The 24,587-nt window shown below is 33.0% G+C and overlaps 2 protein-coding genes across 2 annotated transcripts in view; one reads left to right on the top strand and one right to left on the bottom strand.

Annotated features, from left to right (window-relative positions):
• LOC111001087 (CD63 antigen-like) overlaps window positions 1-16,374 on the bottom strand; it is an 80,634-nt gene extending 64,260 nt beyond the window's left edge. Inside the window, exon 1 of the mRNA XM_045633333.1 lies at window positions 16,221-16,374. The gene's annotated coding sequence lies outside the window, so the exon portion shown is untranslated. The remainder of the gene's footprint in view (window positions 1-16,220) is intronic.
• Window positions 1-24,587, top strand: part of LOC111001086 (pseudouridine-metabolizing bifunctional protein C1861.05) — a 151,503-nt gene that overhangs the window by 100,599 nt on the left and 26,317 nt on the right. The window lies entirely within an intron of this gene.

The following is a 24,587-nucleotide window of genomic DNA, read 5'->3' as shown; positions in this document are numbered from 1 at the left end:
ATAACTCATAATATGTAACACTCTGTAATCTGTTTGTTATTACATTAAAGTGATTTGAATTTGGAATGTGGACCAAAGACACCATATATATTTTATGAAAGCGTTACTGGCAAGAAATAATGTGCGCCAAATTAAAAACAAATCTATAAAAGCGCGCGAAACATTTTCAGTACTTATATTTGGATTTAAAATGTGTCTTATGTAATAAATAAAAGAAATGCTATTTCATAAATTGCGATCTCATAGACGTGATAAAAACTCCAGTAGCTCTGGGGCGACATTATATTAAACTCCAGCGACGTACGAATCTCTTGTTGAAAAACATTTTCCTTTAAAATAGTGAGTTATTTCAATTCAACCCAGCTCCTGATTTATTTATTAAATTTCATAATATATAATATGTCTAGACTAGATGTTACAAACCATATTTTCTAAATTACATGACAATTACTAACATAGATTTTTTTATATATAAATATTCCCTTCATTTATGCAAAAACATACTAAAAGTTATTAGGGATACAAGGGGCGGCCTTATAACGAACTAGAGATCTCTTTCAAAGGAAAAAACTAAAAGAAAATAATGAGTAAAAAACAAACTGAAAAATAAAATGCTTATCTCACAGATTTATGAGTTGCGATGCACTACAAAAGATTTACAAACTATTCGATATTAATATTTGAAAGACTAGTCTGTGGAGAAAGAAAACTTTTTTGTTATCATAACACTGGTTTTTGTGGCTAAAAAAATCTACAAATAAGGAACTATTTCCTCATACTTTAAAACCATAGATTCAAAATTCAATGTACTGTATAAGAACACCAAGGGACTATGCAAATTGTTCGTTAACTCTCACTCTTTCCACCTTAAATATTTGTATATGTAGAGTGTATCACTGTATGAAAAACTAGCTTAACCAACCAAAGCCGGGTGAGATTTAGAGAGATGACGATTTTCGAGAGACATTACATGGGGTGTAAACTGTACTTTAAAATGTCTGAACCCAGACGTTTTTGCAGACTGCGAGCGTTGGGAACAATTGAATACTAGTGACATTTGCACTAACTTTACGAACCGACCAACTCTGGTATTTATCTATTATTATAATAAATATGAAATGTACTTTTTATTCTTTATTTATCCGCCTTTATTGCTGACACCCAGTGTAATATACAAACACTTATTTAAGTTACATAAAATCTTAATTCTAATACAGAAATAAAACTTAATCTAAATACAGAAATTGACCCCTTTTGGGTAATCAGCTTGTCCTGACACATATGTCTCTTCCAGCTGCTTCTCTTCTTTTCTAATATTAGCTCTTTTGTCCAAGTCGTGCCTCCTATTCTCTTTATATCGTCTGTCCATCTTTTGCTCTGTCTTCCTCTTTTCCTTTTTCCATCGCGTGGTTGCCATTCTATTTTTGTCCATTTCAACCTGCTATCTCTCGTCATATGCCCGGTTCAGTGCCATTTCAACTGCCTTATCTTCTTTATAATGTCTTTTTTGGTCGCTGATCCTGTATCTTCTACTCTTTTTCGATGTCTCAGTGATACATCCGCCATGCTTCTTTCCATTTCTCTTTGGCATATTCTCAACTTTAGAAAATGTTTTTGAAATAATGCCCAAAAAATGTACTAAGCCCCTGTAAATGCTATCTACACGCGTTAAAAGTTAAACTTGTTTGGTGTAACAAGATATTTTTTACATTTACTACAAGGGCAAGAAAAACTGGCAAGAAACTCTTCGCTACTCCTTTAATCCCTTTGAGTCATAAAAATTGTTTGAACTGGAGCAAATCAATCCGAAGGATCATTTAAATATTCGTCAAATTTATAAAAAGCTTTATTGATTAACGAGAGCTTTCAATTCACTTCGCTTCGCTCTTCTGGTAAGATTCAAATTCCAGACATATTTGATTTAACACACAAAAGTCTGTTTTTATTCCTGATTAATCATTGTCTGGCCATGAGTCATACAATGATATGGCCAGTTTAGTTCATTTGATGTTTCACAACTTTTATCGAATGAAACAAGCTTACAACTTACAGTTTAGCTTGAAATGATACATCTGAACTTTCTTCATCATTTTTGATACTGGCGAAAACTTAGTGCAGTTTATCGCTAACAGTCTAACTAAGACTAGTCTTTATAAAGTACTAGCAATGCCCCGCGGTTTCACTCGCGTTGTAGAATAAGTAATGGACAATCTGAGATTGAAAACAATCTGAGATCAGACCGTTACAGTCGATCGATCTCCTATCTGCATCCCAATAACAAAACCCTATTAGACAAATAATATTAAAATATTAATTATTTTAAAAATTGGTATAAGTAAAAATCTTGAGGATATTGCCACAGTTGAACTTTCATTTTCATACAAAGGGCTATCCACATACACCGATCCGACCTAATACGTGGGTAACACTGAAAATGTTTAGATACGTAAGTATTAGTATATATAACGTGAGTGGACATTTTAAAATTGATACTTACAACGAAATAAAATTAGTTGCTGCCAACATTTAGAAAAATTGCCTACCAGAGCTATAATCATGCTTTGTTTCACAATCCTCACATAAACACCAACTAAGCAAAAACTCGGTTTTATATCGCGCAGGTCATACACCACCATTTAAGACTCGACTTGTTTAAGGTATCACGGAATATCCTTAAAGGGCTTATGCTTTAAGCTAAATGACCTGCATCATGAGCACACCTCACACACACTTTCACTTACATACCCTTTTCACACCATCACACAACACACCCGACTTAGGTTTGACTAAGTTAAATGTGTATGTATGAGTTAGGTATTTTTATTAACTTTAATTTGAAATATTAAGCTCTATTTTCATAGGAAAATAAACGGGCATTATAATGTATTATTATTACTCTATTTAAATCATCGTGGAAAATTAAATATAGTAAGAAAAGTATAAATGTTTCTATATAAAGATTTCCCCGTAATAGCCCAGAGCCCTACAAATTGCCTGCCCATGAGGTTAACAGATTGTATGGGACTATAGAACTGTGATGAAAAATCACTTTTTGGCGACCCGTTTTAGAAACCATGCTGTATAAAATTTATTCCCTATTATTGTTATTTTCTTTAGCTCTATAATTATATTGTGTTGGAGGAAGAGTTCGTGAATTTGTGTGCTGCGATATTGTGGGATAGTTGAGGAAGTTGTGTGTTTAATTTATTTTCTATTATATATTTTTCTACTATTATTAGTAGCGACCCGCCCCGGCTTCGCACGAGTGCAATGCTGATACTAAATACACTAAAGAAAATCTGTGAACGTTGTATGTAAAAATGTAAGTTATCCATAAGAGATAGACATATACCATCACGGACTTTTCGGAAGGCCTTTTCAATGTGTACAATACTAAGTACATTATTTTGATAAAACTCGTAGGGTTCAGCCTGCGTTTGCAATGTAAGCGGAAAAAATGTAATTATTTACAACATCACATTAGAAACCTCAAAAATAACAGTACTTCTCCACTATTTAATGTATGTTATTATACATATAAACCTTCCTCTTGAATCACTCTATCTATTAAAAAAAACGGCATCAAAATACGTTGCGTAGTTTCAAAGATTTAAGCATACAAAGGGACATAGGGACAGAGAAAGGGACTTTGTTTTATATATGTAGTGATAATGGAACACGTTTGCTCCACAGCATAATGCTAAACCAAGTTCAAACTAAACGCACACATTACACACATAAATGTAAGAACATTGTGTAATGTTTATGGGTGTAAATTCTTTCAAACATTTTTTTTAAATTATTTTGTGTGTTTCGTTAGTAATAAATGTTCTGTCTATGTGTCTCGTCTGCTGCCTTGAGTTTTCATCTTAGTCACAAATATCTAATATATATTTAGACGTATCTGAGTGTTATGTTCTGAAGTATTATGAACCAATTCGACTTAGGGTCCTTCAAGAAAAGAGCGTACTAATTCTTAAAAAGCCGGCAACGCACTCGCGAGCACTCTGGCGTTAAGAGTGTCAATAGGCGGTATAAAAAATAATAGGCGGTAAAAAAATGTGTGATGTTTGACAGCAGCAGAATAGTATTCAGAAAATAACGAGTCTTAAAAAAGTCAAAGTAATTAAATGTAATGAGCTTCCGCATAAAAATGAAATGTCTACTTCCGCTGAATGCGGAGCTTTGACGGTTTAAAAAGCTTTGTGGACTGCAGTTCGAGTGAGAACACTCGCTTTATGCACTCGACACTTGATTTTTAATTTATTCTTTCCTTTTTTTAATATGAATAATTTTAAATTTAAAGATACTTTTTTTGAAGTTATAAATTGGGAAAAATGGAAAAAATAATGACTTTGACATGACATTTTTTACGATGCGTCGTCACAAAAAACCGACACCCTGAAGTTCCAGTCGACATTTTGAAATAAACTTTATTTAAGTAGATAATGCGTTAGAGTAAAACTTTAAATATATTAAATATCTTTTTTATATTATTAGTGTCTACAAACGTAGAATTTATTTTTGAAAAGATCTTGTTACGCCAAAGAAGTATAACTTCTAACGCGTGTACATACAACAGGGGGTAAACAGGTTTATCTGATGTAAGTCCGCCGTAACACCCAAAGGCAAGTGCGTCGCCGACCTTTTAAGAATTGGTACTTACGCTGTTTCTCTAAGTCTAATAGCATTATTAGTGGCGTATCAAGATGTCAATTTTAAAGGATACATATTATTTTATTTGATCTTAATTCATTTTATTTTATTTATTTACGTATTCCTACAGCTAATCACTAAACAATATCCAAATACTTATCATTTAATTTTAATGTATTACTACTTAAGCTACTTTAGCTAAAATTTCTGTCTATCTCTAATTTCGCAAGAACAGTTATACACCTGGACGGCGTGTGTACTACTTGTCTATTAGAAAAAAAACAAACGTGTGAGGCCTAGAACGAAAATTAATTAATAAATTAGTATAAAAAATAAAACAATAGTTTACCTAGTTATTAATCTAGCTAAAAAATGATTTCAGTCTTCTCTATGCTGACAAATACGGATTATTCAAATGTAAATGACTTAAGCAAAGGTTATAAGATAATTTTAATTTAAATAATTTTTTATTACGGTACAACGAATTTTTACTTAAGAGTCTATCTTTAATTACTAAAATATGGTTGGCCTAAAGGTCTAGATACCGGGCCATAAACTCCAAAAAAAAAATGGCGCCATTCATAAATCACGTTGGCCTGAATGTAATGGCTGCCCCTGACAAACGTTGTGTAAAAGAAAAAACTTGGCAATTAAAAAGAGTGGCAGAGAGTTTATTACCAGTTCTTCTCTTCAGTTCTACGCCCTCGAGAACTGGCAGTAAGTAAAATTAGAAGCATTTATTGTTTATGATCAAACAGAAAGTATTCTTGTTACAGGTATTGTGAATCCCTGAGATTAACTTTTTAGTTACTTTTGTTAATTTTTTGAAGATGAAGAGAACTAAAAGGGAATATGTAATAATGAGCTTAAATTTTATGATTTACGCGCGCACATCGCCACAAAAAAACGACACCCTACATGTTAATTTTTTCTAATGTTAGGTCGTATTTTCACTAACATAGATTTCTTTTGCCGGCGTAAAAATACTCTTTTCAAAAATTTCATAAAGCAAGTGACTAGCAACTAAATCTTTTATGCACAAATTAATTCCGATAAAATGCAAAAACAACGAGCGTTTCGCTAAATTGTGATTGGTCAAGAATACTTCAAGTAGACAATCATAGACACGCAACGTCACTAATCGTTGATCGATCAGAATCAAATCCTGACGTTATTAACATTCTCTTTTTATATACAGTACCTGGATGGCCGAGCTTTGCTCGGTTTTTTATTTTTTTATAAATTGTGTTTTTTGGAAGTTATACTTAAGTACGAATTACATACTAATAAAATGATGAAATATGAACAATATATTCTATATATGCTGGAATAGCTTTAGTGTCGTTGTGTCGTTAAAGCAATTTAAAAAAAAATAGTATTATTATTCGCCGCCAGATGTCAGGAAGATTCATTTTTCAGTTTAAATTGGGACTACTCAAACACCACCTTTTTGTTATTTTCTAATATTTATTCCTGGCTAGATCGATTTATCGCCCCCGAAACCCCCGTATACTAAATTTCATGAAAATCGTTGGAGCCGATCCCGAGATTCCAATTATATATATATATACAAGAATTGCTCGTTTAAAGATATAAGATTCTTTATATACCTCAATGTAGGACGTGGCACGAGTCAGTGTAGGTTAGTCTTAAGTAATAAACTGTGGTAAGTGGAAAAGGTATAAGAAAATTGTGTATTTTAATAGACACTTTAAGTAGTGTTATTGTACCCTTTCTTATGTTAAATATCCTCTTTAGTAAATAAGATTAGTTTTTATGGCAATAGTTTCAAGTAAAAGGTAAAACTACGCGCGAGAGAAAATAAAAAAACACATTAAAAGGAACCAAAGGGATAAGCTAGTTAAAAACATAATATTTAGATAAGTTTTAATTAAGTTATTAGTCGAAACTATAAGATGTGACTCCCTATGTCAATTGTCATTTTTGACGGTCGCGTTTAAGCACTAGGTTTGGACTGTGAGCTTTATCCATAATATTTATTACATAATCAATGGTGTACTAAAATAAATAAACTCTAAATACACTTTGGAATCGTCATTACCAGCCTCGGGCCCGGCACGTCATTGATTACAATTGGATTACGATAAATTATTCACAAACACTCGAATTGTATACATTGTGAATGAACTGTTTTCACACCGGAGCCGAATTTACATTTTTAGTAATTGTATTTTGACACGTTCGTTTATCATAAATACTCTTTTGTTAAACAACTTTTTGAATAACATTAGTTTAAATTGCCTCATTGGTTTATGACAGATACGTCACTTACAATTGTCGACTTTCTTTTTTGGAGTTAACTCCTTAGGAATCGATTTTCATATATAAGGCGCCCGATATGAGAAAAATATGACAGGTAAAATCTACTGATGAATGACCTCGTTACTTTTTTGGTGCGTGCGAACTTTCTAATTTGGTTGGATTATTTTTAAAAATAAATGATAATTGTCAGATAATAATAATTACATAATTTATCAACATTCCTAATGAAATATTTATGCACATCTGAAATTGACTATTGTGAAAAGTTTAATGTAAAATATTTCGCCGATTAGTTATAATAAATGTATATAAAATGAATAAATATATATGTATATTATTTTCATTAATTTGTTAATTTACCCTTTCATTAATCTTATTTTCAGTTGGATAAACTTTTTTTGCGTATGTTTAGACAATCGTACTTAAGGAGTAAAGTGACGGAGCTGACACACACAATTTTTTTTTTCTATAAATTAGGATGTAGTCTGTGATTGCTGTTAAACTTTTTCTTCAATATTTTAGGACTAAAATTATCGAACATTTTTTTATTGTTAGCTCTTAGTGTTTTATCATTCATTGAAGGAAATAGTCATGGCTTCGTAACGTTAGAGAGTGGACGGGTGTTGCGACTGCAGTAGAATTTCTGCATCTAGCACAGATTCAGACACGCTTCATAAGACCAACATTGGCGATGGAGCGGCACCAAAATAAAAAATAATAATGTTAGGCCTAACGTGGTTGGACGCCTGTGGGACTGGAATACAGCTGTGAAATAGAGAGCTAGAGCTATATATATATATATATATCTTAATATATATATTTCTTGTGTGCGTGTGTATGTGACTGAACTCCTCCTAAACGACTGGACCAATTTTGATGAAATTTTTTGTGTGTGTTCGTGGAGATTCGAGAATGGTTTAGATTCACAATTTTGTCCGCTGGACAATGTTTTTTTTAATTAATTAGTAGTTGTTGATTTTGGAATGTTTTACATTGGATCCGACAGACGGCGCTACCATCGCACTGTCAAATTTTAAATAATATTCGAATTTTAATTTTAGTCTGTCCCGACAGTTAGCGCTGCGATCAAATTAAAAAAAAGTTTTGTTATCATTGTGTTATTGTAGACCATGTGCTGGATCGTTAGATATTGTCATAACATTTGAATAATAATTTTCATCAAAATGGTCCAGAATGTTTTAGCTTATTAAAAAAAGTTTGAAATTTTCAAATTAAAGACGTATAGACAGGACAACGTCTGTCGGATCCGCTAGTATATATATATATATATATATATATGTAGTATATTCAATAAAACTTCTTTAGCGAATATTCTTAAGACGTACTTTTTAAGTCAAAGACAAAGTCATCGATAATAAGTTTAGAAAACAGTTGACTATCACTACATAACATAACTGTTTATTAGCTTAATTAAGCTAAATTACGATAGTCACGGTAAATAGCTGTAAATAAAAGGTATACAAACTTATAGTATTTATGTAAGATGTCTCCCCTAACCTACTTCGACACATGTTAATAGAATTATTTTTAGAGTTTCTTTCTATAGTACATTGATTGATTCTTTATACAAAATATTCGTTACGAACAGCAGTTTGATGACAAAGAATATTTTTGACAGTTGACAGTTGTTTATGGCATGTCTTATTTTTTTGTATTTTATATTTCCTATCCACCAATCAACGGGTAAATTAGAACGGATAAAACCACAAACAAAAAATAAGACGTAATTTAAATAATGAGAAATTTTTCCATGTAATTGTCAAAATTACATATATATGTAATTGTATATATGTTGCGATGTATGCGCGTCACATTTTTAGTTATATATTAAATAGACACGGCCACGGGACCTAACTATTAAAATTTAGTTCAATTTTTTAGTTATTAAATTTATATTGAGTGTTATTTTTACTGTTAACATGAAGCTTCTAGTTTTGATACATTTTTGATAAGATTTTACTTAATTATAAAAATCATACTCCTTTATTTGAACTACCAATTTAATTTCATTCTGCTAAAGTGTATTTATATACGCTGTGATGAACATAAATAATTTTAACAAAACGTTATTAGAAAATCATACTACTTACATAGATTTTGTTCTGAGAGCGGACTTACAACTAAAACTATGCATGAAAATTGTTTTAATTATGAATGGTTAAAAATATTGTAAATATTAAAAACTTTAAATTGTATTGTTGCTTTGGCGTCCATGCGTCGGGTTGTCTCTCACCCTAAAATGTGGCGAGGGGGCTGATGGCTGACCATGCGTCATACTCGTAAACGGGTGCAACTTGTGGTGACTGGTCGTACTTGAATTCGTTTATGCGGTGATATTAGTTGTTTCTACTATGTATATGCGTGTTATTGTTGTTCCCACGAGAATGTATTACACCATGCCTCCAGCTGATAAAGGACAAATATTTGTTTTTATTAATCAAGTAATAATTACTTAAGATGTCATGTAGAACATGGTTGCAGCTCCTTGAAAAGAGTGCCGAAGAGTTTGTAGCGTATCATAGATACGCACTAAAATGTACATACTATATGGTGTAGTATTTTCTATACGATTTTGATGTATGTGGCAATATAAATACAGGACATTTACAAAAGAAGAAGAAAACAGACGTCACTCAGAACAGACTTAAGCAGAGTGAGCATGTATTTTTTCCTATGAGCCTTTCTATAAGAATATAAATTAATTACCGTTGTTTGTGAAGAAATATATCAATTTAACAAAGATAAAAATGGGTTGTGATTTATAAAAATATAGAACATCCCATAAATGGTGACCCCGACGTGATAGGATCCCATAAATGGTGACGGCATTTTCCCAGCGCCGAGAAAAACTTATTATAATTATATTTATAAATTATATTCTATATTTTTATAAAAATATAGAATACCCATAAGTTTATTGCCAGTTCTTCTCGTCCGTTCTACGCCCTTGATTTTAGAACTGGCAGTAAATATTAAATTTGAAATATTTAACATTTAATATGTATTTCATTTTTGACGTTCATAAGAGTACATTGTGTTAAATGAATAAATGATTTTTGAATTTGCATTATCCTTTTTATATTAAAACTAGATAAAAAAAAGAAAAGAGCGTAGAAATTCTTAAAAAGCCGGCGACGCACTCGCGAGCCCTCTAGCATCGAGAGTGTCCATGGGCGGCGGTATCACTTAACATCAGGTGAGCCGCCTGCCCGCCCCATGTTGTATAAAAAAAAAACACGTCAATAAATGATCCAAATTGAACAGAATATGATTGTAACAAATAGCGCATGGAACTTAGAAAATAATTCATTTCGCTTATTCCACTGCAGTAATCAATAGTTAAAAATAGATACCAATTAACTTGCATGTAATATCTTCATACACAGTTTAAAAGTTAATTCCATTTTAATAATATTCTCAACATTATTTTTTTATAGAACAGTGGGCAAACGGGCAGGAGGCTCACCTGATGTTAAGTGATACCGTCCATGGACACTCTCGATGCCAGAGGGCTCGCGAGTGCGTTGCCGGCCTTTTAAGAATTTGTAATTTTTATTCTTAACATATATAAGGTTAAAAATCTTAAATATGTATATTATTGTCGGTAAACAGTAAATCCGTTAAAATAACGAAATCCGATGTCAGCTCGTCGTGTTAAGTTATGTTTATCAGATATTAAATATTTCGTAGAACACAATTCAAAAAGATCATTTTCTTTACAATAACAGTAGCACATACATTTTGATACTGTTATTGTAAAGAATATACATAAAAACATAATATGCTAATGCGCTGCCATTTATATCATGGGCTTGGGGTGAGAATATCGTAGTGAAAATGATTTATTTGCAGATATAACGCAGTACAGTGCATACATATATTTTCCTTGGCCGGTAGCTGGCTATTACCGGCGCCATCGCTACCAACGTCTAATAAAAAGTTTCAGTATATTAGTAACATATCAAAAATGCAGTAAAGATGCATGTTATAATGAACGCAGTTGACTAAAATTGTGACGGCTAATGGCGACGTGTATCTCGCTAGTATATATACATATTAATATTGACTTTCTCATTTAAATAAAATATTTTTTTTGTAATGAAAAATAATGTTCTTTAAATATTTTATTTTTAGTCCTTGCATTATTATTAAATACAATGGCAAAGTTTTAATTATCGATCGGTTCTGTTTGCTAGGTATCTTAAAAGATATAGGAATAGTAACAAAGCCATCAGTCCTAAGTTTGTGTCACAATTATATAAGCCTATAACTGTATTTTCTATATACATTGTTTTATTAAGACAACAAAATAAATATAAAATATTTATTTATTTAAACTTTATTACATTTAAAACATACACATAACAAAAAAAACACCAAATGTAAACGGCGCAGATAGAAATAAAGTCCATTGGTGCATGAATAGGAGTTATAGAATATTATAATAATAATCAAGTAAGCTTTGGATTACTTCAAATTATTCCCCTTAAAATGGTTAATTTTTATTAACTGACAATACTAATATCCATTATAGCTACACTCTTACCGATTAAAAAAAGTATCCTGTAACACAATGAGAAACCGTTTTAAGTAGAACCAGCTGCTCACAGACATATTTCTGAACCAATTTAATGAAGGGTCCTTCAAGAAAAGAGTGTACAAATTCTTAAAATGCCGGCTACTTACCCTTTGATTTTCAGTGTCCATGGGCGGTATCACTTGTACATAGGATGACATTAAAATATATATTTTTTATGAATTTACGTAATTTTTAAATTCAGATTTTTCATGATATTCGAGTTTTAATTAGAATAATGTTGTGATTTTCGTACACGCAGAGATGCCGTTTGGCTCGCAGCCAATGCCACGATTCATACAATCATTTGCTCAAGTGCATGAATATGTATGGACTTCTTGGAATGTACTGTCTTTTAATGCAATTTTAATACAGAGTTCTAGTTGTATCACCGATCTTATAGCAAAATGTATGAAGTACGATTTTATAATCACGTTTCATAATTGCGTTACAGTCTTGTGAATATTTATCTATATGGGTCGGAAACAACCAACTATATACCTATCTGTTTCTGTTTATCAGAACGTAAATGCAATTTAACAGTATGCGACAAAAGAGGAGTTCAAATAAAGGAGTAAGTTTTTACTTACAAAACTGTAAGTTGCTTTACTAAAATATTATAACAATCAAAACTTATCAACGCTAGAATCTTCATGTTTTTTAATTACCGTTTATTCTATATTTTGATAAACATTTCAGCAAACACTCAACGTCTGTTAAACACAAATAGAAGAATCTAGAACTCGCGTGACTAACACGAAAATTATAAACGAAAAATGAAATCGCTAGGTTTGCCAACGCACGATTTAAAGTGGTGTAAATCAGAAATTAATTTCAGCAAACTTTTCAAGGCATAAAGTTGAATTTGTAACTGACATTACTGCGTCTATTTCATTGACTATGTCAGGCCTAAATTATACACAAGGAATAAATGAAGACTCTTGAAGTGCAGGGAAATTATACACCAGGAACAAATTAAGTTCCAATATAAATTGGAAACCAGACGAATATAAATTGGAACCAGAAATCTTGAGGGGGGTAGTGTGCAACCCAGGTGTACTGCAAGAACTGGCTTTTTAGTACCTATGGGATATGTGCGAAAGCGAAGACCTAGGTTTTTTGCAAAGCCAAGAACAAGTCTGTTGCACAGATCCCCGTTATCCAGGACGTCTTCTGAATGCTGTCTTCTCAGTAGCGATATTGTGTATATTATGTATTTAAGATAATACATAATAGGATTCGGTGTCGAGACCCTTGGTCCGTGGGGTCCTAGCGCATTAAGGCTTTTTAGGGAATTATGAAAAAGGTTAGTCGACATCACAGGAGAACGAAGAGCTGGCAGCTACCTCGCACAAAGAATTTGTCTGGCTATTCAAAGGGGAAACGCCAGTATCTTCGGAACCTGGCCTAAAGGGACTACTTTTAATAATAAAATTTAAAGGTTGGTTATTAGGTATATTTATATGTACTATGGTATTTGTTTAAGATTATATTTGTATTTTATTATATTTTTATTAAATTTTTCTTGACATACGTATTAGCATAGTCTGTAGCGGTAATGTAAGTATTCCTGTAATAAGTAAATAAAGTATCTTGCAGCGTCGGGAAATTATACACAAGAAACAAATGAAGACTCTTGAAGCGTCATTAAATTATACACAAGAAACAAATGAAGCATCTTCAAGTGTCGGGGAATTATACGTAAAATAGATGGCTTATGTAATGGCTACAGTGTATGATTCTCATCCCTGAGGTTGGCCGTGCGTCAATAGACTTTCTTACCTACTCATAACACCCACACACTAATGGCGGGTGTCAGGCACAGCTAGAAAAATGAAATGATCACGACAGAAATCCTACCTAAAAAGATGTATTTTTCGTTCACGTAAAACATTTTCGCAGTGTTTATTCAGAGTTCATAATCAATACATCTCTAAGTACTACTTCCATATGTCAAACGTATTGCGTATATCTTTTCCATCCACATCACTATTAGTACAATAAGTAATAAAATCAATTTATCATAAATAAAATCTTTACGTGTTTTTCTGGGTCCAAAGGTCAATCTTAAATTAGGGTAAAATCTTGGATCTTATGGGAATTTAGAAAATCGTATTTAAACCTCTAGAGTGCTTGTTCCTGAGAATCATGCATTAGTGAAATCGCTGGTAAGCTTCGAGTTCTACTATACTATACTATCTATGGTACACATAAAATATATTACATAATTAAGAATGGCGTTAAAATTCTTTAGATCTTGATTTATGATTTTTCGAAGCAAGCGGTGGCGATTAATGTGTGGCGGAGAGTTTATTGCCAGTTCTTCTCTTCCATTCTACGCGCTTGATTTGAGAACTGGCAGTAAATGTAAAATTAAAAGCATTTAATATATATTTCTTTTTTGACGTTCATTTTGTACGTTATGTTACCTAAATGAATAAATGATTTTTGATTTGAATTTATCTAAGACAGGCTTCTAGAAAATTTCATTGGTGCACAGCAGTGTGCAACCCACGACCGACTAGAAGACACGTCTATTTCGGTTATGTCTATAGTAAAACCTAAATGTTTTTAAAACCCGTCCTAATCAATACAGTATGATAATAATTTAGTGATGTTCCTCGCTAATCTTTGTTAATATAAAATAAGTAATTAGAAGTTCAAAGCATAACTGCTATATCGCTCATAAGTTGCTTTAGTAATATATTAAATATTCTCATTATTTAATTCTCGATATGACAAGGATGCGAGGGAATGCTTAGGTGGTCTGGTAGAACGGGGCATTAGAAGTAGGATATACAAGGGAACCGGTGGTGAAACACACGGCTTTATCAAACATAAAACCCTGCAGTAACTAAAGGAGAGAGAAGTTGAAATTACACATAACTGAACCTCAGTCATGGTGATTCATGAAAGAGAATGAAGCGATAGTAGTAAATGTTACAACAAAATGCCTTGTAACATAAAACTAAATAAACTAAAACATTTTTTTTTATTAAAAGAACACACTGTAAAAAAGCATATTACAAATTAGATTTTGCGTTTTTGTCCACCGAAGTATTTTCGAACCAATTCGACTTAGGGTCCTTCAAGACAAGAGCGTACCAATTCTTAAAAGGCCGGCAACGAACTCGCGAGCCCTCTGGCATTGAGTGTCCATGTGCGGCGGTATCACTTAGCATCAGGTGAGCCTCCTGCCCGCTTGCAAAAAATCAATTGGTTTTTTATCTATTTTACATGTTTTTTGTTTTATAATACTACATACTGTTACTATTATAACTCACACACTGTTTTATTGTTTTTTTTATTACTCTTTAGTGTATAATATTCTTTATTTCGATATTTGTAAATATGTGCGGAACTACGACTAACAATACAATAGACATATATTAGTTTTATTCTGGGAGTACATTGTCTTCACAAACAATTATTGAACTAATGTATACAAATATTGTAAATTCTATTTTAGAAGAGTAAGTGTGGAGTTTCTTGCTCTTTCTCCACATGAAACTACCCTTTGGAATCATCTAGAATCATCTTTATATTTTATTTAACATTCAAAAGTTTCATTTTAATTGGAATAAATGATTTGATTTGATTTATAAGGGCCGTAGCTAGTGGAAGTAGTCTCCTAACCCTTCGAGAAGCAGATTTGCACCACCTTACTAAATACTTCAATTGGAATATAACGCAAATTATTTCTTCAGTAAAGAATTGTAATAGAGAGAAAAAAGCGCCCGGAAAAGCTAAAGTCTGCAAATACAGGGGTCTAGGCTCTGAATATGATTTTGTCCCATTCGGTGTCGAGGCCCTTGGTCCGTGGGGTCTTAGCGCTATAAGGCCTTTTAAGACAATAGCAGAATTATTTGACATCACAGGAGACCGATGAGCTGGCAGCTATCTCGGACAAAGATTTAGTCTAGCTATTCAAAGGGGGAACGCTGGCAGTATTTTTGGAACCTTTCCTAAAGGGACTTCTATTAATAATATATTTAAAATTAATTAATTTAAATAAAAATGTATTTATTAATTTAACTGATACAAATTATATACTACCACAAAAATATAGACACAAAATAGAATAAATTAGTAGATAAAGGTTCTTAAATTGCTTCACAGATGAGAAATATTTTAATAATTGGTACACAACAAAATGTAGAGATACATTTTCCTTATTGCAAATATATTTTTGCATAAAGAACGTGGCTCGAATAATAAATATGTTAAGTCAGGTGGAATTAATTATGTGAAGTAATATATTTTCATTTTTGTTAGTTAATTTGTGGTACAGATAATAATAGCTTTTAACTAACCTACGTATTTCACAGACCAGCCTTTATTCGCTGATCTTGTAATTTAAATGCTATTCTTATCAAACCCTTATATTCTTAAATCTAATTATATAGCGAAAATAATAATTTATTCTCAATCGCTCTGGTCAGGTTGTCTGTCGACATAGGCCTGCCCCAATTGTTTCCATGTTTCTCTATCCTTGGCAGACCTTCTCCATCATTTGGTAGATCGTCCTCCCATCTTTTAATTTGACCTCCTCGTTTTCTTTTGTTTACTTACGTTTCTGTACAGTGAATCGTTATTTGTGTGTGTAAATCTTAAATACACCGGGGCCTCAAACACACAACCTTTAATAAATAGATTTAATATAATTATTAAAACAACTACATACCGTGCTTCATCATAGAACACACCTCTACACAACAGGTGGAAACATATTAGCACAATCACACTAGCATAATATATAATTAAAACTCATTTATATCGGAATTAATACACGCAATTGTATTCGCATGCGGGATATAAGACGCGTTTGTATCGCCCGAAGATATTATGTGGACTGGACTGCCGACAGAGTCGTCCGCCCGCCCGCCCGCCCTTCTCCAAGCGCCGCGTGCCCGTTCGATATGTTCACCGCCCCCACCAACGTTGCAAAATCATTGAAAAACCAGCTGTTTTATGCCAAAAATATATAATATTTCACATTTATATAATGCGAGCCAAAAGTTTCTATGTGGTTTGTAAAATCCTAAATGTTTTGTTCTCCTGATAGGTTTTTCTAGTATATCTTAATATATATATTTCTTGTGTGCGTGTGTATGTGACTGAACTCCTCCTAAACGACTGGACCGATTTAGACGAAATTTTTTGTGTGTGTTCAATCTGGGAATGGTTTAGATTCACAATTTTGTCCGCTGGACAATGTTTTTTTAATTAATTTTCAATTTATTAGTTGTTGTTGAATTTGGAATGTTTTACATTGGATCCGACAGACGGCGCTACCATCGCAGTGTCAAATTTTAAATAATATTCGAATTTTAATTTTAGTCTGTCCCGAAATTTAAAAAAAGTTTTGTTATCATTGTGTTATATCGTGTGTGACCATGTGCTGGATCGTTAGATATTGTCATAACATTTGAATAATAATTTTCATCAAAATGGCTTATTAAAAATTGAAATTTTGAAATTAAAGACGTGTAGACAGGACAACGTCTGTCGGATCCGCTAGTTATTATATAAAATTCTCGTGTCACGGTGTTTGTGGTTAAACTCCTCCGAAACGGCTTGACCGATTCTCATGAAATTTTGTGTGCATATTGGGTGTGTCTGAGAATCGGACAAAATCTATTTTTCATCCCCCTAAATATCAAGGGTAATCCACCCCTAAATGTTTTTTTTCAATTTAATTTTTTTTATGATATAACATAAGTAAATACATATAACCCTGAACTTTCAACCCTTCACCATCAACCCCTATTTTTTATTATAAATGATAAACATGGCAAAAGGACGTTTGCCAGGTCAGTTAGTATATTAAATAATTAATTATTTATTAACTAAAATATTAAATTGGAGTAGGAGTCCTTTTTGTTCTTTCTTTTGCGACTGAGGCGCAAACTACCTGCTGTGGTCTCTGGCAGAATGACCAGCGCTGTGGAACTGTCTGCTCCTCAGCATAATGCTGAGCCAGGGTCAATTACAGCCACAGCAAACACGCATTACACATTTGAAACGTGCCGAATGAGAAAAGAAAATTCATTATTATTTTCTTTTTATTGATTTTGATATTTCATTTTTATTTTTTTTATCTTTGATTATTGTTATTTTTTGTATTGAGTAATGTTATGTCTGTCTGTCTGAGTAACAATTATTCAGTCATAGTTGCTATGTTAGGAATAATAATAATAAAAAATTGTAACGCCATTGCTATTAAAGAATTCAATCACCTTCCTAGAAGTTATATATCACTGCCGTGTATATCAAGGGGAAGGTGATTAAATTTTTAATGCAAGGTCTCTTTCAAGGGAGAGTATTAAGACCATACGTTTGACAACCTGTATACATGTATACAGTGCATATATGTATACAGTACCTGGATGGCCGAGCTTTGCTCGGTATTTTTATTTTTTTATAAATTGTGTTTCTGGAAATTATATATAAGTACGAATTACATACTAATAAAATGATGAAATATGAACAATATAGATTATATATGCTGGAATAGCTTTAGTGTTGTTGTGTCGTTAAAGCAATTTAAAAAAAATAGTATGATTATTCGGCGATAGATGTCAGGAAGATACATTTTTCAGTTTGAATTGGGACTTCTCAAACACCACCTTTTTGTTATTTTCTATCATTTATTCCTAGCTAGATCGATTTATCGCTCCCGAAACCCCCCATATACTAAATTTAATCAAAATCGTTGGGGCCGATCCCGAGATTCCAATTATATATATATATATATATACAAGAATTGCTCGTTTAAAGATATAAGATAACTCCACTTATTATTATTACATTGTAAAAATTAATATGACATTTGCATATCTATTTAAACACGGATTTTTATTTTTTTCTAATTGTACCACTATCTTGGCAAATAAACTATTTATAATTATTAAAAGTATTTATTGCTTAAAAATTCGTATCCAGTGCAGTGTTGGCCTAGAGGCTTCAGCGTGCGACTCTCATACCTGTGGTCGTAGGTTCGATTCCCGGCTGTGCACCAATGGACTTTCTTTATATGTGGGCATTTAACATTTGCTCGAACGGTGAAGGAAAACATCGTGAGGAAACCGACATGTCTTAGACCCAAAAAGTCGACGACGTGTGTCAGGCACTGGAGGCTGATCACCTACTTGCCTGTTAGATTTAAAAATGATCATGAAACAGATTCAGAAATCTGAGGCCAAGACTTTAAGAGGTTGTAGCGCCACTGATTTTTTTTAATGCCAGTCTTTAAAGCTGGCTTTAAATCCGTCACAAAAGAAATATGGCAATAGTATCACTTGAATTAGCATGTGTGTTTGTCATACACAAACAGTGTTGCCATCTAAAAATGATTAGCTCAATTAATTTGTAACCCAATAACAACGCGTTAATACATCAATTAGCTATTAATAGCTGTATGATAAAACGTAATTTGACACAAAATATTCAATCGCCCGGCAAACGTGTCATTAAAAGATTATTATTAATGGAGTGATTGGTTTCAAAGGTACTTATTATATACATATGATTAAAATGTTCTTTTTAATTTTTTTATAAATTGTCTCTGAACAATGATACAATATATCATTCTGATAAAATCATAACTATCAATACAGTATTTACAATTTTCTTCACATGCATATGTATATATGAATAATGTACACTTATGAACGTCAAAATAAAGAAATTTAATGTATTTAAATGCTTCTAATTTTACATTTACTATTTACACTGTATACGTGCTACTGATAATATAAATAAATAAAAAAATGTGAGCTGTCACGGGACGCCTGGCAGATGTGAAACATCGACATTATTTTGTAAAAGTAATATGCAGAAAAGAACAGACTGTGATAGGATACTAAATATGTCATAATGATAAAATAAAATATTACGATTTTTTTCCAGATAACGATGACTATTTGTTGAATAAACATTATTTTCATTAAATATTTTTAATGTGAAATTTACTACTGCATTTAGACTGTATATCATATAGCGTGGCGACGCGTCGCCACGGCATGCGTCGCCACGCCAGAAATCGGTTTTACGTGCGGCTATAGATGTTTCACATCAAAAAATCTGCGTTTACTGCATGGCGACGATAGTCAGACATTATGCAACAGAATTGCAATCTAACTGTCATCATGTAACTACTGAAGGAATACATCAACCAATAGCGTGTATTTTTTATCGATCTATCTTACTCTCTCTCAATCCGTCTTCGACAATCGCTGCACGTCTTCGTGACACCCCGTAAAAAATTTACCCTAAAGAAGTTTCACTTCAAAAAATCTATAAAATAGTTTATTAAAGATAGTGAAGTTGATTATATAACTGAGTGCTTGATTTTGGTGAATAACTCTAAAACTTGACAGTGTTGGCCCAGTGGCTTCAGCGTGCGACTCTCATACCTGAGGTCGTAGGTTCGATCCCCAGCTGTGCACCAATGGACTTTCTTCCTATGTTCGTATTTACCATATGCTCGAACGGTGAAGGAAAACATCGTGAGGAAACCGACATGTCTTAGACCCAAAAAGTCGACAAGTGTCAGGGACTAGATGCTGATCACCTACTTGCCTATAAGATTTAAAAATGATCGTGAAACAGATTCAGAAATCTGAGGCCAGGACCTAAATAGGTAGCGCCACTGATTGATTTTTTTACTCTAAAACAGCACAGAATGGATTTCAGTTTTCACCAATATCTAGAATTATTCATGAGGAATTTTTCAGTTTTACGGGCTATAGTTCCCCGTTTGGCGCCGGCCGCCAGTAATAATAAAGAAAGTCTATTTTACATTCCCGGTTTTCCAAGTTATAATGTAGTTGGTGCAGCGGTGTTCTTTGAACCGATTGTATCAATGGACTGCACGCCATCCGATGCCGTTGCTACGAGCATTATGTAATCATGAAGTATATAGTTCAACAATAATTATAGGGTTTATAATTTTTCTAATATCTTCAGTCTACGTTTGCATATAAGCCTCGTATAATTATTTAAAATTATAAGTAAAATTGTTACTGTTTTAAATTATGATTTGAGATTTTTTTTCGTAATACTTAATATTATCTTCAATATACACAATAATAACCATATACAGCAAGTCTAACGCAAGCACTTATCAGTACAAATCTAGAGGATATTATGAAAAAGATACAGGTGTAGATTTTTTCGAATTTCATTAAGAATTAGTAAATAAGTCTATTTTCTTATAAAAACGCAAAATAAATTATAATTATGCAGGGGTTGAGTTGAAGGACCTCCCGTAGAACATTTTTTGCAGCTAATGACCATCTGACCTCATCGTTTCCTCCACGACTTTTTGGCCACCCTGTATAAGCTTAGTAGTAGCATGGCTACACCATAGTAAACTACAGATTTGTGAAGCAATATATATAGTTAACGCAAAAAAATATAAATTACCTAACACAACAAACAGAGATCATATTTTTTTATACCATTTCAAAGATGTTTAGCGACATTTACAATCGATTTTTCTGAGGGTCGGTAACGCACTTGCGACCCTTTTGGTAATAAATGAGTCCATGGGCGACTGTATTACCGACTTTACATTAGGTTACCTCTTATAATTAAAAAATATGATGTGATGATTCCCAAACTCGCGATATCAGAGTATCTCTCGATTAGGATATATGTATACAACTTCTATATAGGCGGTTAACCACCCCGCAATGGAACAAGCCGAGGTTCAAGTCTCGGAGACGCGAAAAAAGCTCATTCTGCCCAAGCTGAGTTGTCAAGCCCTTCAGGGCAATAGACAGATTCCATTAAAAATAAAACCAGAGGTCTTCGGTCCAGACAGTGGATAGACTGGTCCGGATACCTTCTCTTGAAGCAACTTCCCTTCCATCATTGATGAACAGTACTCCATATTTGGCGATGAGATTTATTTATTTACTATAGAAAAACATCATCATCCTTACAGCCAATGCCTTAATGCCAATACGATAATGTCGAGAATTATTTAATAAAATATCATAAAGTATACAATTAAACACATAACACACAATATCGCGAATTGTATGCGAACATACAAATATGTCTATAGTGTCTTATCACAGATCTAGTTTGTTAAGAATTCTTAAGAAAGGCATTACTAATCAGAGATGAGAGAGAGAGAGAGGGAGAGAGCATGTTGAATTAAACCCCGGCAGACAACGAACTCGCTAGCCGCATTATCCAGCGGTATCACTTAAAATCAAATGAGCCCTTGTAGATATACCCGAAGGTATAGATTAATAAAGACTAGGGTAGGGCTGCTACAAAATACAAAGCCGCAAAAAATCCATTGGTTTAAATGTAAACAACGATAGACTTGTGGTCGCACGCGATACTAAATCTGACTTTCACAGCCCTGAGTCCTTTATAGATAAATGTTTCAGGAAAGTTTAAATTACAACCCTCCCGTGACGATACTATGTGCATTATAAATCGCTCGCCACACGCCATGCGAAGTTAGTATGTAAATCTAGGCATGCTACCGCAATATTCTGCAACTTGAATGTTTGAAAACTCTATGTGGCATTATTCATGAGTACACCTTTGTGTTAGACATTTTGCCGGGTCAAAGATCTAGTGTTCAGTGGCGCGATATTTTAATTTATGCTGTGATGTTGTTCCGCGTTTACCTCTGCAATTGTCCAAGATTAGTATTGTCTTTTATTAACATAAGTTTTACACATTTAAAGAAAAAATCGTTTAAAAAGTTTTTACAATAATACATAACTTTAATCCGTTAAAAAAGAGTTATGTTTAAATTGTCCAAGATTTTTCTATGAGTCCTAATTTTTGAGAATTATTATTTGCGTGCCACGCCATCTATTAGCGAGTTGTTTTGAATGGTACCTACATCTACACACATGCGTTGGCAAATACAATATTAGGTCACTCCTGGTCAAGGAATTCGGACAAGGGGTCGGGCATTGAGGGCGAGGACTAACATTATGATAACAACTGTATAATAGACTTTAATATGTAGAAAATATATATCTAATATACAAAATTCTCGTGCCACGGTGGTTGTAATTAACATCCTTCAAAATGGCTCGAGCGATTTTCGTAAAATTTTGTTTGCATTTAGGTTAGGTTAATGCATTTGAAAAAATGAAAATAGATGCCACAGATAAACAGAGAACGGTAGCAGCTAACAACCAAACATCGGCAACAAGGAAAATACAAACAAAAATAAATAAAAAATCAAACAAATAAACATAATCAAACAAAAGAAGCATTCCCTAATCCGGCTGTCCACGGGTACCCGTGGGGAATTAGACCACAACCCCCCAAATGTACAAAATTGTCATGTCCTTTCAAATTGCCAGTGGGCACACCGAATCAGTTATCATAGACAACAAAAACAATAGCTATAATGTATATATTGATTCTGATAAAAAATAAATAAAATAGGTTAGGTATTCGAATCGGACAACCGAAATTTTTCATCCCCCTAAATGTTAAGGGTGGTTCATACATTTTAGACATCGTTTTGTGATTTTATTTTTATCAGCATAAAAAATACATACAACCCTTAATTTTCCTAATTATAGAGAAACATTCACAGGATAACCCAAACGTTTTCGTTCCGGGAAACCGAACAGTCTCTGGGGTCGCATAGCAAAAATTTTCAATGTTGGTATGTAGTACATACCAGCGCCCAACGCCCGAAGCCAATAATTAATCCACAATCTTAGATTGTTTTCAATCTGTCGATCGATTTCATTTTTAAAAGCTTTTTAATTATTTTAAAAACGGTTGTAAGTTATAATCTTAAGGTAGGATAATGTCACAGTTGAATTGTCATTTTCATACAAAGGTCTATGCACATACACATCAGTGGCGCTACCTCTTTAGGTCTTGGCCTCAGATTTCTGAATCTGTTTCATGATCATTTTTAAATCTAATAGGCAATTAGGTGCCTGACACATGTCGTCGACTTTTTGGGTCTAAGACATGTCGGTTTCCTCACGATGTTTTCCTTCACCGTTCGAGCAAATGGTAAATACGAACATAGAAAGAAACTCCATTGGTGCACAGCCGGGGATCGAACCTACGACCTCAGGCACGAGAGTCGCACACTGAAGCCAGTATGGCCTAGGCTCTACTTATATAATTTAGTTAATTTAATTTATAGTTTCATACAATCAAAGAGCTAGTGACTTTATTTAATACTCGCCAATACGAAGGAAAACATTGTGCAGAAACCGACATGTATTGGAGCGATTAAGTCAACACAGTGTGTTACAAACCTATTAAGAATCCAATCACAAAACAGATACAGAAATCTAGTATTTAAAAACATTTAATTCTGTACACAAAACTGTATTGTGTATTTAAGTCCGTTCTAATTTTTTAAGCAATTTTTATAGTCTTATGGATTTTAAAATATTGTCCCAAATATTATATTAAATAAAATAAAAAAAAACCCTTTATTTTTTACAGCAGAACAAAAAGTTGGATTAATTAAGTTTACTTAAACACTAGTGTTAGTTTTGTTAGTAATTAAATTTGTAGTCTAAATTTAGTTGTGTTAGTTTTTCCTACTTTTAAACTATTATTCTTCTGTAAAAACTCCTCTATAGGTGAAGGCCTCCTCCAAATACAGCCAGTCTTCTCTCGATTGGGCTACTTGGATCCAGTTGGGATATATTATATTAGTAGATTTAAACTATATTTTATCTTAGGGTCCTTCAAGAAAAGAGCGTACCAATTCTTATGAGTTATGAGGCCGGCAACGCACTCGCGAGCCCTCTGGCATTGAGAGTGTCCATGGGCAGCGCTATCACTTAACATCAGGTGAGCCTCCTGCCCGTTTGCCCCTTGTTCTATAAAAAAAATATATATAATCAAAAAGCGTAAGTGTATTGCAATGACCCATGCAATGAAGCCTTCCAGCTATTACCGCCACTATGCTGTTATACAATATAGTATACAATATAGTATACAATATATATATACAAGCCTCACCCCAGGCCCGATTCGAATAAGCGAATTAACGAGTAATAAAACAGTCCATTGATAAGATTAG

The sequence above is a fragment of the Pieris rapae genome, chromosome 23 (genome assembly GCF_905147795.1).
Source record: "Pieris rapae chromosome 23, ilPieRapa1.1, whole genome shotgun sequence".
Lineage (NCBI taxonomy): Eukaryota > Metazoa > Arthropoda > Insecta > Lepidoptera > Pieridae > Pieris > Pieris rapae.
Note: the sequence above shows the minus strand (reverse complement) of the source record. Positions and strands in the feature narration are given on the sequence as shown.